General features: G+C 38.7%; 3 non-coding genes across 3 annotated transcripts; all 3 read right to left on the reverse strand.

The window, feature by feature from the left end:
- Positions 1 to 7,395: 7,395 nt before the first annotated feature.
- LOC118878690 (large subunit ribosomal RNA) lies at positions 7,396 to 11,365 on the reverse strand. Its single transcript, XR_011604934.1, has one exon. It is a non-coding gene; the product is annotated as a large subunit ribosomal RNA (ribosomal RNA).
- A 405-nt stretch (positions 11,366 to 11,770) lies between these two features.
- LOC118878692 (5.8S ribosomal RNA) lies at positions 11,771 to 11,949 on the reverse strand. The gene has a single exon (XR_005015220.1). It is a non-coding gene; the product is annotated as a 5.8S ribosomal RNA (ribosomal RNA).
- Positions 11,950 to 12,617: 668 nt separating this feature from the next.
- LOC136117434 (small subunit ribosomal RNA) lies at positions 12,618 to 14,612 on the reverse strand. The gene has a single exon (XR_010654989.1). It is a non-coding gene; the product is annotated as a small subunit ribosomal RNA (ribosomal RNA).
- Positions 14,613 to 15,809: the final 1,197 nt, after the last annotated feature.

Genomic DNA, 15,809 nt, shown 5'->3' on the forward strand with positions numbered 1-15,809 from the left:
TATAAATATATGTATATTTTTCAATACATTATTTTTTTTCACTTTTGTATGGATTTTTATGCATATCCATACATTTATATGGATATGCTTGGCGGTCTTAATAGTATTGACAAACTTATATGCATAACATAGGTTTTGACCAATACGAGGAGGGGCCCGCCAACGACCACCTCCCTATAGTAGTTTTTGGACCCATTATCTTCCAAAAGCATGTTTACAGTACTAGCGTCACCCTCACTAGGTTTATATATCGTGTTTAAGTGATATACGGGTAAATTTTACCATTTATTCTTAAGTATATGGCATTTATATGCCATATCTATATAATTCAATCATGTTTTAATGTATATTTATTATATTATACATTATTATGCCTTATAGGTATTATACCTATAAGCCATATCCATACGATTCATTTACTAGTGCCGCCCCTCACTAGGTTTATATATCTTATTGCATTGATATACAATTTATTCTTATGTATATGGCATTTATATGCCATATCTATACAATTCCTGCATATTTCGATGTATATTTGCTAGATTATACATTGTTATGCCTTATAGGTATTATACCTATAAGACATATCCATACGATTCACTTATATAAATATATGTATATTTTTCAATACATTATTTTTTTTTCACTTTTGTATGGATTTGTATGCATATCCATACATTTATATGGATATGCTTGGCGTTCTTTATAGTATTGACAACCTCATATGTATAACATAGGTTTTGACCAATACGAGGAGGGGCCCGCCAACGACCACCTCCCTATAGTAGTTTTTTACCCCGAGCTCTGCCAAAATCATGTTTACAGTACTAGTGCCACCCTTCACTAGGTTTTTATATCTTATTTCAGTGATATAAGTGTTAATCATTCTATTTATTCTTATGCATATGGCATTTAAAAGCCATATCTATACAATTCATTCATATTTCAATGTATATTTATAATATTAAACCATATTATGACATATAGGTATTATACCTGTAAGCCATATCTATACGATTCATTCACTAGTGCCGCCCCTCACTAGGTTTATATATCTCATTTCAGTGATATATGGGTAAACTCTATTATTTTTCATATGACACTTATATGCTGCCATATATATAAAAATGCATTTATATTTCAACGTATATATATTTACTATATTATACATTAATATGCCTTAAAGGTATTATATCTACTATAAGCCATATCCATACGATTCATTTATATAAATACATATATGTATAATTTTCTATACATAAATTTTTTTTTATTAATATATGGGTTTCCTAAGCATATCCATATAATCCATTTAGTCTTATATGGATTAGATTGGTCTTCTTTATTGTATTGCCAAACTCATATTGATAACATAAGTGTTGAACAATAAGAGCAGCCGCCAACCAACCAACCGCCGCTACCATTACTTACTTTTATATATGTCCTCTTTATTTTAATGGTCTCTTTATTTGAATTTCAATACCATAGGAATATTTATACATCGAATATGTTTGCCACTAATTTTTCGCGTCACTTATAATATGACGATACAGACTTGCTACCATAACATAAGTTTTGAACAATAAGAGGAGCAGCCGCCAACCAACCAACCAACCAACCACTGCTACCATTGGAGGAACATATACTTACTTATTATATGGCCTCTCTCTGTACTTTAATGGTCTCTTTACTTGAATTTGAATACCATAGGAATATTTATATACATCGAATATGTTTGCCATTAATTTTTCGCGTCACTTATAATATGACGATACAGACTTGCTACCATAACATAAGTTTTGAACAATAAGAGGAGCAGACACCAACCAACCAACCGCTGCTACCATTGGAGGAACATATACTTACTTTTATATATGTCCTCTTTATTTAAATGGTCTCTTCATTTGAATATTAATACCATAGGAATATTTATACATCGAATATTGTTTGCCACTAATTTTTCGCGTCACTAATAATATATCAGACGTGTTTTTCGAGCGCTCCGTGTGACAGGTCAATTTCGGCAGTAAAACGCGTTTTTCCTTGCTAAAATAGCATAAATATTCGCGCATTGTGTTCGCATAATCATTACGCGTGTTTTCTGCACGAAAAAGGTGGTAGGAAGGCCAAAACCGCGATTTTCCACCCCAGACAGTTCGAGAACATTCGACGTGCTGAGAGAGAGGCGCTCTCTCGGGCGCTCCGTGTGTCGGGCCAATTTCGGCTGTAAAACGCATTTTTCCTTGCTAAAAATAGCATAAATATTCGCGCATTGTGTTCGCATAATCATTCCGTGTGTTTTCTGCACAAAAAAGTGGTAGGAAGGCCAAAATCGCGATTTTCCACCCCAGACAATTCGAGAACATTCGACGTGCTGAGAGAGAGGCGCTCTCTCGGGCGCTCCGTGTGTCAGGCCAATTTCGGCAATAAAACTCATATTTCACTGTTGTAAGAGAGCCGCTCTCTCTCGAGTGGCGCCTGCCTTATCTAGATAACGTTTTGACAGCAGCGCGGTTCGCGTCTGCACTAATTTTATCGGTTCGTGTCTCCGCAAATTGGTTGGTTTTTTGGAAATCAGCTGATTCATTCCGCCAGAGGGCGACTACTTCAGGATTCATAGCATACATTCGGCGACACCTCATCGCTGTATCACTCCGCCAGAGGGCGGCGACTCCTAATACTTTTGCCTACATTTCGGCGACACCTCGTCGTCGATTTTTTTTTTTTTTGTCAGCAGAGGTAAAGGAAATAAATAGTTCACTCACACAGTTAGCCGGCTGTGCTTGTTGGTGGTGCTGTCGCCATGGGTGACAATAGCAACACCGGCAGCATGGATGTGGACAACGCGACTGTAGCCGCACCCAAAAAAGGCCCTTGGCAAAAAAAAGATCTCAAAAGGAGTCTACCTCCCGGGTCGCCAGAGTCAATTAGAGGCGTAAAGAAAATCATCATGGAGAAACGGGAAAAATCTCCCAGCCCTACCCCGAGCTCATCGTGCTCCTCAAGCAACACGTCACCTGAGGAAGGTGAGATAATTCGCCCTTACATTTTCCCTAAAAAGACCATAAAGAATAAGGCTGCCGTGAATCAAGACAAAAAGAAGGATATAGGTCCTAGCACCTCAAATCGTTTCGCTTCTCTGCCTGTAGAGAGCAGCAATGAAAAGACCGTCGATAATGCCGAACTTAAAACAGCACCCAAGCCCCCTCCAATTTTTATCCCGGATGTAGTAAACATTGGCGAATTTTTAATCGAAATGCGCACATTGGTGAATTCCGATACTTTCTCTTACAAGGCAACGGGAAGAGGCAACATCAGGCTGATGCCGAAGGACAGCACCACTTACCGAAAAATTGTTGCCCACCTGGACAACTGTCAATACGAGTTCCGTACCTTCCAACTTAAGGAAGAGCGAGCTTTCCGCATTGTTGTTAAGGGACTACACCACACTACACCAATTGAGGAGGTCAAGGAAGCCTTTGTGAATCTCGGCCACAAAGTGCGTGATGCTAAAAATGCAGTATCAAGGGTAACTAAAATGCCATTGTCGATGTTTTTCATTAACCTTGAACCAGCTCCAACAAACAAGAAAGTCTTCGAGATCAACAGACTGTGCCATGCCGTCGTCTCCATCGAGGAACCAAAAAAGTTTGATGAGGTGGTACAATGCTTCCGCTGCCAAGCTTTCGGGCATACTAAGAGGTACTGCAAACTTGAATATGTCTGTGTTAAATGCGGATTATCACACGACTCCCTGAATTGCATGAAGGCAAAGGAAGACCCACCTGTGTGCGGAAATTGTGGTGACAATCACACCGCCTCCTACCGCGGTTGTAGGATCTACATAGAAGCCAAGAAGCGTTTCAGCCCTAAGCCTAAGGCAGTAACTGCTTCTTCATCCAATCCTGCTCCACGCGCAAATTTCCCAGCGAGCAGTGCCGCGAATCAGACAGGGAATCAGAAATTCAGTTACGCCAACGTTGCTAGGGCTGGAGCGGCTGAAAACCTCAACAATAATGGCCAGTCCCCCCTTGATGCCTTAGAGGAGAGAATGATGCGCAGAATGGAATCAATGATGAACTCCATGTTCAATCAGTTCCAAAACTTAGTGATGACAATGCTCTCCAATCAGAACAATCTTAAATGTCCATAAACACCCAACTTATAATATGGAATGCGAACGGCTTGGCTACGAGCAAGCCTGAGGTCGAACATTATATAAAGACTAACCAAGTAGACATCTTACTCGTGTCCGAGACACACTTCACCACCAGATCCCACTTTACCATTCCCGGCTACGAAATAGTCAACGCATTGCACCCTGGCGACCGGATACGTGGAGGAGCCTCTATTATCATCAGACGCGGCATTCAATACGAGGAGCTCGAGCCCGTACAACTGGAATGGATGCAGTGTGCGAAAATCCACCTCATAACGTCGCTAGGCAAAATTACCATCGCCTCCGCATACCTCCCTCCAAGATACACTTTGAGCCAAACTGATCTGTCTGACGTACTATTGAATCTGGGTCCTAGATTCTTAATCGGAGGCGACTTCAACGCAAAACATACTTGGTGGGGATCACGGACCGTCAACCCGAAAGGAAGCACACTTCTCAGATGCATCAGGGCACTGGGTTGCACCGTCTACTCAACTGGAGAGCCTACCTACTGGCCCACCGACCCAGCCAAGATTCCGGACCTCTTGGACTTTGCATTTAGCAGAGGAATTGACCCCAGAAAAGTATCTACGGCTGCATGCCATGATCTTGCATCGGATCACAGCATGGTCAAGATTTTATATAGCAACTCCTATCTGAGAAATCCAACGGCAGTCAAGCTCATCAGACGGAATACAAACATCCCGATTTTTAAATCTTGGCTAGAAAATCATGTAGACCCCCAGCCAGTACTAGAAAGTCCGATAGACATCGACGAAGCGGTGGAGTACCTCACCAGACAGGTCCACCTGGCAGCAAGCATCGCCACCCCAGAAGTTGAAACTACACGAACGGTGCACACCAGAGGACAAAGAGACAACTATCTCTGGTCAACCGAGCTGGCAACAAAGGTAAGCGAAAAACGGCGTTTGAGGAGGGTCTGGCAGTTAAGTAGAAGACGGTCGGACAAAACCATCTACAACAGGGCTTGTAAAGACCTTAACAGGATGCTCCTAGACCTAAAAAGCAAGTCTCTAGAAGCCTACCTCGCGGACCTTGAACCCTGTAGTGCAGACCACAAGCTTTGGAACGCAACTAAGTATTTGAAGCGACCCACACGGAGGATAGCTCCTATAAAATCATCGACTGGAGCCTGGTGTCGCTCAAACCAGGAAAAAGCAAACGCCTTTGCCGACCACTTAAGGAGTAGTTTCCAGCCATTCGACCTGTGCGACCCAGTGGACCATCAAGAGACTCTTCATTTCCTGGATGTGGCTTGTCCCATGGACTTGCCCATTCCAGAAATCGACTGTGAGGAAATAAAGGAGGAGTTAACATCACTCAAACCAACAAAGTCTCCTGGATATGATCGTCTAGACGCCACTGCTCTGAAGCTTATGCCGCCGAACTGCATTGAAAACTTGAAGTTCATCATGAACCAAAGTCTAAGACTCGGCCATTTCCCAACACAATGGAAATGTGCAGAGATTATTGTCATCCCCAAACCAGGTAAGCCTGAGGCCGAACTGGGATCTTACAGGCCCATCAGTCTGCTGCCAATCCTCTCCAAAATCTTGGAAAAATTATTCCTGAGGAGATTGATGCCTGTGCTAGAGGAAAAACATATCATCCCAGATCACCAATTTGGCTTCAGGCGAGCTCACGGGACCATTCAACAGTGCCACAGGGTAGTGAGCTGCATTTTAGACTCCTTCGAGTCTAAAAGGTTCTGCTCTGCAGCATTCTTAGACGTCAGGCAAGCTTTCGACAGAGTCTGGCATCAGGGCCTATTGTATAAATTAAAGCACACCCTGCCTACTCCTCATTACCTACTTTTGAAGGACTATCTTGAAAACAGAAGGTTTTATGTAAGATGTAACCAGCAGGAGTCGCCCATCCACGAAGTGGCCGCTGGAGTCCCCCAAGGCAGTGTACTCAGCCCAATATTGTACTCAATATACACCGCGGATATGCCCATTCCCACAGGTAGTCTCAACATGACCTGTACATATGCTGACGACACGGCGTTTTTAGTCTCCGCAGACTCCCTGCCACTGGCTGTGCAAGGCCTGCAGCAAGCTCTGTTAAACATAGAACCGTGGCTTAAAAGATGGAACGTCATCATAAATGCAGAGAAGTCAACGAATATATCTTTCTCCTTACGACCAGGTATATCCGCACCGGTTATGCTGAACGGAGCAGCCATCCCGCAACAGCTCACTGCAAAATATCTGGGTCTGACCCTGGATTCTAAACTAACGTGGAAGGAACATATCGTGGGCAAAGCAAAACTCTTGATGCTAAAAAACAGACAAATGTGGTGGCTACTACAAAGAAGGAGTAAATTATCAACTAAAAACAAATTACTGCTATATAACAGCATCTTAAAACCAACATGGACATATGGCATAGAGCTTTGGGGCACTGCAGCTATCTCAAACCTTAAGAAATTAGAAAGAGTCGAAAACAGAATACTACGCCAAATTTTAAATGCCCCTTTTTACGTGAGAAACACCACAATTAGGAGGGATCTTAAGCTCCCCACAGTGGTAGAAGAGGCGGCTAAACGCAGCAGACGGCACCTAGACAAAATAGAAGACCACCCAAACCCACTCGCTTCCAGAGTGCTCGACGTTGAACCTCGCCGATTAAAAAGACGACACCCCACTGACCTGCCGTTCAGGGTCCCCTAAATGATGCAATTACATACACGCAAACACATGTAATACACCCCCACATATTTCCACTAATACTCCTCACTACATAAGCTTTATGTAAACTAACACTGAATTTATTGCCACAAAATTTAATTTATTGCCAACTAGGGCAGACGTAAATATATAAAACTCAAATCAAAAAAAAAAAAAAAAAAAAAAACTAATAATATGACGATACAGACTTGCTACCATAACATAAGTTTTGAACAATAAGAGGAGCAGACACCAACCAACCAACCGCTGCTACCATTGGAGGAACATATACTTACTTTTATATATGTCCTCTTTACTTGCATTATCAAAATACCATAGGAATATTTATACATGGAATATGTTTGCCACTTTATCATCGCGTCACTAATAAAGATGACGATGCATTTTGTTTGTTCAATATTTATTTATAATAATATATTGATTTTTTTATAGGTCTCTTATATTACTAGACCTTTTGCTAACCACAAAGTGGCGCGCCGTTGCAAGCAAGCATAAATTATTATGCCGCTTGCAACATCTTTATTATCGAATCATCAAGCAAAGGATAAGCTTCAGTGGATCGCAGTATGGCAGCTGCTCAACCACTTACAACACCTTGCCTGTTACAAAAGTCGTTTACAATTGATTCTAGGCTTTGTCATTGTATTAAATAATGCTTTTATATGTAACTAGCGCGGCATCAGGTGATCAAAGATCCTCCCAATTTACTATGTTACAAATTACATTGGCATCACATCCATTGTCGTTTATAAAGTAAATTATAAACTTTAAATGGTTTAGAAGCCATACAATGCAAATTGCCCCTTATTTATCATTGCAGTCCAGCACGGATACGACCTTAGAGGCGTTCAGGCATAATCCAACGGACGTAGCGTCATACCACTGTTCGCTCGAACAAGTATTGTGCCATTGGTCCGTACCTGCGGTTCCTCTCGTACTACGCAGGAATGCTGTCGCAACAACGTTTTGTCATTAGTAGGGTAAAACTAACCTGTCTCACGACGGTCTAAACCCAGCTCACGTTCCCTTGCATGGGTGAACAATCCAACGCTTGGTGAATTTTGCTTCACAATGATAGGAAGAGCCGACATCGAAGGATCAAAAAGCGACGTCGCTATGAACGCTTGGCCGCCACAAGCCAGTTATCCCTATGGTAACTTTTCTGACACCTCTTGTTAAAAACTCTTTAAACCAAAAGGATCGATAGGCCGAGCTTTTGCTGTCCCTGTGTGTACTGAACACCGAGATCAAGTCAGCATTTGCCCTTTTGCTCTATGTGTGGTTTCTGTCCGCACTGAGCTGGCCTTGGGACACCTCCGTTATTATTTGAGAGATGTACCGCCCCAGTCAAACTCCCTACCTGGCAATGTCCTTGAATTGGATCATACCTGAGTAATTGGAGTTATACCAAATTTTCAAATCAAAAATACATAAATGCACCGTTTTATTAAAGAATTTGTTTGCGATTATATAACAAACTCGTGATACTTTGATCAAGAAGCTTGCATCAAAACCCAATACCATAAGATATAATAAATATATCCGTATAATGGCTAGGAAATGATACACGTTCCATTTAATCAAGTAAGTAAGGAAACAATAAGAGTAGTGGTATTTCATTGGCGATACCAAACCGAAGTCTAATATCTCCCACTTATTCTACACCTCTTATGTCTCCTTACACTGCCAGATTAGAGTCAAGCTCAAAAGGGTCTTCTTTCCCCGCTAATTATTCCAAGCCCGTTCCCTTGGCTGTGGTTTCGCTAGATAGTAGATAGGGACAGTAGGAATCTCGTTAATCCATTCATGCGCGTCACTAATTAGATGACGAGGCATTTGGCTACCTTAAGAGAGTCATAGTTACTCCCGCCGTTGACCCGCGCTTACTTGAATTTCTTCACTTTGACATTCAGAGCACTGGGCAGAAATCACATTGTGTCAACACCCGCTAGGGCCATCACAATGCTTTGTTTTAATTAGACAGTCGGATTCCCCAAGTCCGTGCCAGTTCTGAATTGATTGTTAATTGATAATCGTTATAATTAATAAGAACTAATTGGTTTAACCCAATTAGTATTCTTAAAAATTTTAGCAAGAAAGTTCCACAATTGGCTACGTAACTAAACTATCCGGGGAACAAGTGACCAACATAAATGCCAGACACTCTATTTACCCAGAACGAGCACATAAACCATGTTATTGTTTCCCAATCAAGCCCGACTATCTCAATCTTCAGAGCCAATCCTTATCCCGAAGTTACGGATCTAATTTGCCGACTTCCCTTACCTACATTATTCTATCGACTAGAGACTCTTCACCTTGGAGACCAGCTGCGGATATTGGTACGGCCTGTTGAGAAGTTTGCGTGTCCCCACCATAAATTTTCAAGGTCCGAGGAGAAAATATCGACACAACAGTATATGTCATGCTCTTCTAGCCCATCTACCATATCTCTCTGCGAAAGACTTCCATGGTAGTACGGCTATAAAACAGAAAAGAAAACTCTTCCGATATCTCTCGACGGCTTCTTTATGGTCGTTCCTGTTGCCAGGATGAGCACGAGGCCCATATTTAATAACAAACGGATACTCAACAGGTTACGGAATTGGAACCGTATTCCCTTTCGTTCAAAATTATTCAAGTATATTAATTAGCTTGATTTATATAATATAATATATTTGTATGGCATTTGTGTTTTACTTGAAAATTTTCGGCTTTCGCCTTGAACTTAGGACCGACTAACTCGTGATCAACCACTGTTCACACGAAACCCTTCTCCACTTCAGTCCTCCAAGGTCTCATTCGATTATTTGCTACTACCACCAAGATCTGTACCAATGGCAGCTCCATGCAGGCTTGCGCCAAACACTTCTACGCATACCATTGTACCTTCCTACTCACTAAAGTTTCAAAATTTATATCACAAGTAATATAAATCATCTACTTTAGCGGTAATGTATAGGTATACAACTTAAGCGCCATCCATTTTAAGGGCTAGTTGCTTCGGCAGGTGAGTTGTTACACACTCCTTAGCGGATTTCGACTTCCATGATCACCGTCCTGCTGTTTTAAGCAACCAACGCCTTTCATGGTATCTGCATGAGTTGTTAATTTGGGCACCGTAACATTACGTTTGGTTCATCCCACAGCGCCAGTTCTGCTTACCAAAAGTGGCCCACTGGGCACATTATATCATAACCTTGAACTTCATATCAAGAAAGTTAAGGTTCTTACCCATTTAAAGTTTGAGAATAGGTTAAGATCGTTTCGACCCTAAGGCCTCTAATCATTCGCTTTACCAGATAAGATTATTTTATATAACATTAAAATGCACCAGCTATCCTGAGGGAAACTTCGGAAGGAACCAGCTACTAGATGGTTCGATTGGTCTTTCGCCCCTATACTCAATTCTGACAATCGATTTGCACGTCAGAACTGTTTCGGTCTTCCATCAGGGTTTCCCCTGACTTCAACCTGATCAAGTATAGTTCACCATCTTTCGGGTCACAGCATATATGCTCAAGGTACGTTCCAGTTAGAGGCATAAATAATATAAATATCATTATACATAACTATATAGAACGCCCCGGGATTGTGTTAATTAGCTATAAATAGTTAAAAAACTAATCCCATTATTAGTCAAGTTAATTACGCTATTAGGTTTATATCCCAATAACTTGCACATATGTTAGACTCCTTGGTCCGTGTTTCAAGACGGGTCCCGAAGGTATCCTGAATCTTTCGCATTGTTAATCATACAAGTGCATATAATAAACACAAAAATCAATGATAATTATGCCATTATATAATTCCGAAAAATTAACGCACTGTATTCATATAAATCTATCAGCACTTTATCAAATTAATAACATTTATTCTGTGTTAAAATGCAAGCAAATTAATTTGAATAAACTATAAGTTATATTTTATGATAAATTTTGTATGCTAATAGATTACAATGTCCTTATATGGAAAAAATGCACACTATTATCATAATATTGTTTAAATATTACAATTTTAATGATGAATTTTCCATAACGGATATTCAGGTTCATCGGGCTTAACCTCTAAGCAGTTTCACGTACTGTTTAACTCTCTATTCAGAGTTCTTTTCAACTTTCCCTCACGGTACTTGTTTACTATCGGTCTCATGGTTATATTTAGTTTTAGATGGAGTTTACCACCCACTTAGTGCTGCACTATCAAGCAACACGACTCTTTGGAAACATCATCTAGTAATCATTAACGTTATACGGGCCTGGCACCCTCTATGGGTAAATGGCCTCATTTAAGAAGGACTTAAATCGTTAATTTCTCATACTAGAATATTGACGCTCCATACACTGCATCTCACATTTGCCATATAGACAAAGTGACTTAGTGCTGAACTGATTTCTTTTCGCTCGCCGCTACTAAGAAAATCCTGGTTAGTTTCTTTTCCTCCCCTAATTAATATGCTTAAATTCAGGGGGTAGTCCCATATGAGTTGAGGTTGTGTATAACTTTTATTTGCAATTAATTCTTTATATATAATGATAAAACATTTTATTAAATTCGTTATATTTATATATATATATATTTGTATGGCATTTGTTTGGTCTAACGAATCAACGAAGAATAATAATATAGTCAACGGCTTTCTATTTTCTAATCGTTAATAAGAGACAATTCTAGATAAATTTTTTATGCTAGACATTTCTCAGTATTATTTGATTGAAAAAGAAAATATTTCTCTTCGTTTTTCACATTCAAATTAATTTACTAATGTGAGATAATGTTTTTCATATATTTGTTAATATTATGAATAAAATAATTAAATTATTATTATCCAATAATATACCATATGCTTATAAAATTTCATTATAAAATTTGTATAAACAACTTAATTAGCATAGTCTTACAACCCTCAACCATATGTAGTCCAAGCAGCACTATAAAATTAATTAAAGTACATAACAGCATGGACTGCGATATGCGTTCAAAATGTCGATGTTCATGTGTCCTGCAGTTCACACGATGACGCACAGTTTGCTGCGTTCTTCATCGACCCATGAGCCGAGTGATCCACCGCTTAGAGTTTTATATATTGGTTTGTTAATTTTGTCATATATGTTTTTATTGAAAGAAATTAAAAATACACCATTTTACTGGCATATATCAATTCCTTCAATAAATTTATTTTTATACCTAAAACGAATGCTGCGAAATGTCTTAGTTTCATATAACCAATAATATATCAAGTATTTTTTTAATGGCATTTACGGTATTAAATACTTTTTAGCGATATATATTGAAATTTATATAAAACATTAACCTGTATTAATCAGGTACAACATTGTACATTTTAGGTTGTTGCATTATCCAATGTATGCGCATAACTGAGATGAACAATACATATCGCAACGCGTGTATATTATGGTCCATATACACACAGTGTTTTATTAATTGCATTTAATATACAATATAATAATAATATCAAATAATTTCGATTTGCTTGTTCGAATTTGTTATTTGTTTTGCTTTTGCTTTCTTGCTTATTTATTTCTCTTATTTATTGCAATAATATATTTATATATTATATATTTCTTATTACAATTATTATATTTCGACTTGCTTTTTCGAAATTGTATTTGATCTATATATATATAGATCATATTTTTGGCAATTTAATATTTTATTTGTATTACTATAATAATGTTATTATAATAAAAACAAATTTTTTTATTAACGGTAAGGATATTAAACAATAATGATCCTTCCGCAGGTTCACCTACGGAAACCTTGTTACGACTTTTACTTCCTCTAAATAATCAAGTTCGGTCAACTTTTGCGAAACAACCGTAACACACAAGGCGTCACAGTGATCACGTCCGGAGACCTCACTAAATAATTCAATCGGTAGTAGCGACGGGCGGTGTGTACAAAGGGCAGGGACGTAATCAATGCGAGTTAATGACTCACACTTACTGGGAATTCCAAGTTCATGTGAACAGTTTCAGTTCACAATCCCAAGCATGAAAGTGGTTCAGCGGTTTACCCGGACCTCTCGGTCTAGGAAATACACGTTGATACTTTCATTGTAGCGCGCGTGCAGCCCAGGACATCTAAGGGCATCACAGACCTGTTATTGCTCAATCTCATTATTGCTAGACGCAATTTGTCCATTTAAGAAGCTAGTGTCCTTATAATGGGACAAACCAACAGGTACGGCTCCACTTATATAAACACATTCAAACACAATAAACATTTTACTGCCACCATGAATGAAGGCTATATAAGCTTCAACACCATAATCCTGAAGATATCTATTTAATATATTTGAGTCTCGTTCGTTATCGGAATTAACCAGACAAATCACTCCACGAACTAAGAACGGCCATGCACCACCACCCATAGATTCGAGAAAGAGCTATCAATCTGTCTTACACACTTATGTTCGGACCTGGTAAGTTTTCCCGTGTTGAGTCAAATTAAGCCGCAGGCTCCACTCCTGGTGGTGCCCTTCCGTCAATTCCTTTAAGTTTCAGCTTTGCAACCATACTTCCCCCGGAGCCCAAAAGCTTTGGTTTCCCGGGAAGCGACTGAGAGAGCCATAAAAGTAGCTACACCCAATTGCTAGCTGGCATCGTTTATGGTTAGAACTAGGGCGGTATCTGATCGCCTTCGAACCTCTAACTTTCGTTCTTGATTAATGAAAACATCTTTGGCAAATGCTTTCGCTTAAGTTAGTCTTACGACGGTCCAAGAATTTCACCTCTCGCGTCGTAATACTAATGCCCCCAAACTGCTTCTATTAATCATTACCTCTTGATCTGAAAACCAATGAAAGCAGAACAGAGGTCTTATTTCATTATCCCATGCACAGAATATTCAGGCATTTGAAGCCTGCTTTAAGCACTCTAATTTGTTCAAAGTAATTGTACCGGCCCACAATAACACTCGTTTAAGAGCACTAATGCAGGTTTTTAAATAGGAGGAACATATGAAAAAATACAAGTATCTAAGCACATGTAAGAACTCCACCGGTAATACGCTTACATACATAAAGGTATAGTACTAACCACAATTGTAAGTTGTACTACCCGTATGAAGCACAAGTTCAACTACGAACGTTTTAACCGCAACAACTTTAATATACGCTATTGGAGCTGGAATTACCGCGGCTGCTGGCACCAGACTTGCCCTCCAATTGGTCCTTGTTAAAGGATTTAAAGTGTACTCATTCCAATTACAGGGCCTCGGATATGAGTCCTGTATTGTTATTTTTCGTCACTACCTCCCCGAGCTGGGAGTGGGTAATTTACGCGCCTGCTGCCTTCCTTAGATGTGGTAGCCGTTTCTCAGGCTCCCTCTCCGGAATCGAACCCTGATTCCCCGTTACCCGTTGCAACCATGGTAGTCCTAGATACTACCATCAAAAGTTGATAGGGCAGACATTTGAAAGATCTGTCGTCGGTACAAGACCATACGATCTGCATGTTATCTAGAGTTCAACCAATATAACGATCTTGCGATCGCTTGGTTTTAGCCTAATAAAAGCACATGTCCCATAAGGTTCATGTTTTAATTGCATGTATTAGCTCTAGAATTACCACAGTTATCCAAGTAACTGTTAACGATCTAAGGAACCATAACTGATATAATGAGCCTTTTGCGGTTTCACTTTTAATTCGTGTGTACTTAGACATGCATGGCTTAATCTTTGAGACAAGCATATAACTACTGGCAGGATCAACCAGAATAATGTTTTTATTCATATTTCATTCATATTTTTGAATAGAAATTAGCAATATAAATTTTATAGATTGTTTTCTATCGAATACGGCCATTTTTATATAGCATTCGTATACGTTTGTTTTCAATATATACTTGTTTCGCCACTAATAATAACAAGTTTTTTAATTATTGATGTTTAAAAAAAAGAAATATCTTATCTTCTTTAAAACACAATATTTTGTAATATGTAATAATATTTTCTTTATATATGCATATTTCATTCTAAAATATCATTTTTGTTCGACATACGTCATTATTGTATCCACACATGTACAATTTTTGTTTAACCAATATATAATATTGAGTTAAATCATTTGTATTTTGATGATAAATTTAAAATTTATCTGTATATATTCATATAGACTCTTTGGTAATATATAATATAAAACCGAGCGCATATATGATATGTACTTTAATAATAAAATATATTTATAATTCGCTTTTACGCCTTTTTTTGTGTAAACTAATATTAAATAGTTAAGATAGAGGCAGAAAGGTCAAATATACATTTACAATGTATATCTAGCAATCCTGCCTCTTTTTGTTTTAAATAGGATTAATTAACGATAAAATTGGGAAACAATTTGTTATTCTATGTATAATAGAAACACTTGGCCTTTGTTTCGACTTTATTATCTTGGGCTTAAAATATTAACCGCGGAGCCAAGTCCCATATTCATAAATGAACACAGAAACAAATTTGACGGATAATATCTTATCTACCGACTATTGTCAATAGGAGATGGCCGGCCCATTGACCATCCTATAGTAGTTTTTGGACCCATTATCTTTAATTCGGGTATTTTCAATTGTCTTTGCCACCAAACCATTTGAAACTCTCTCTTATAATAAGTGAATACACATATATTTCCATTATATGGATATATCATCTTCATTTTATTTGCTACATCACCATATAATAGTTTTTGAACCCGTAATCTTCAATTCGGGTATTTTCAATTATCTTTACCAACCAACCATATGGTATTCTTTCTTATAATAAGAGAATACATGTGTATATCCATTATATGGATATATGGTCTTAACTTTATTTGCTACACCACCCTATAGTAGTTTTTGAACCCAATATCTTCAATTCGGGTATTTTCAATTCTCTTTGCCAACCACCCATTTATTTTTCAATATCCATATAATTCATTTAG

Source organism: Drosophila suzukii, chromosome Y (assembly GCF_043229965.1).
Source record: "Drosophila suzukii chromosome Y, CBGP_Dsuzu_IsoJpt1.0, whole genome shotgun sequence".
Classification (NCBI taxonomy): domain Eukaryota; kingdom Metazoa; phylum Arthropoda; class Insecta; order Diptera; family Drosophilidae; genus Drosophila; species Drosophila suzukii.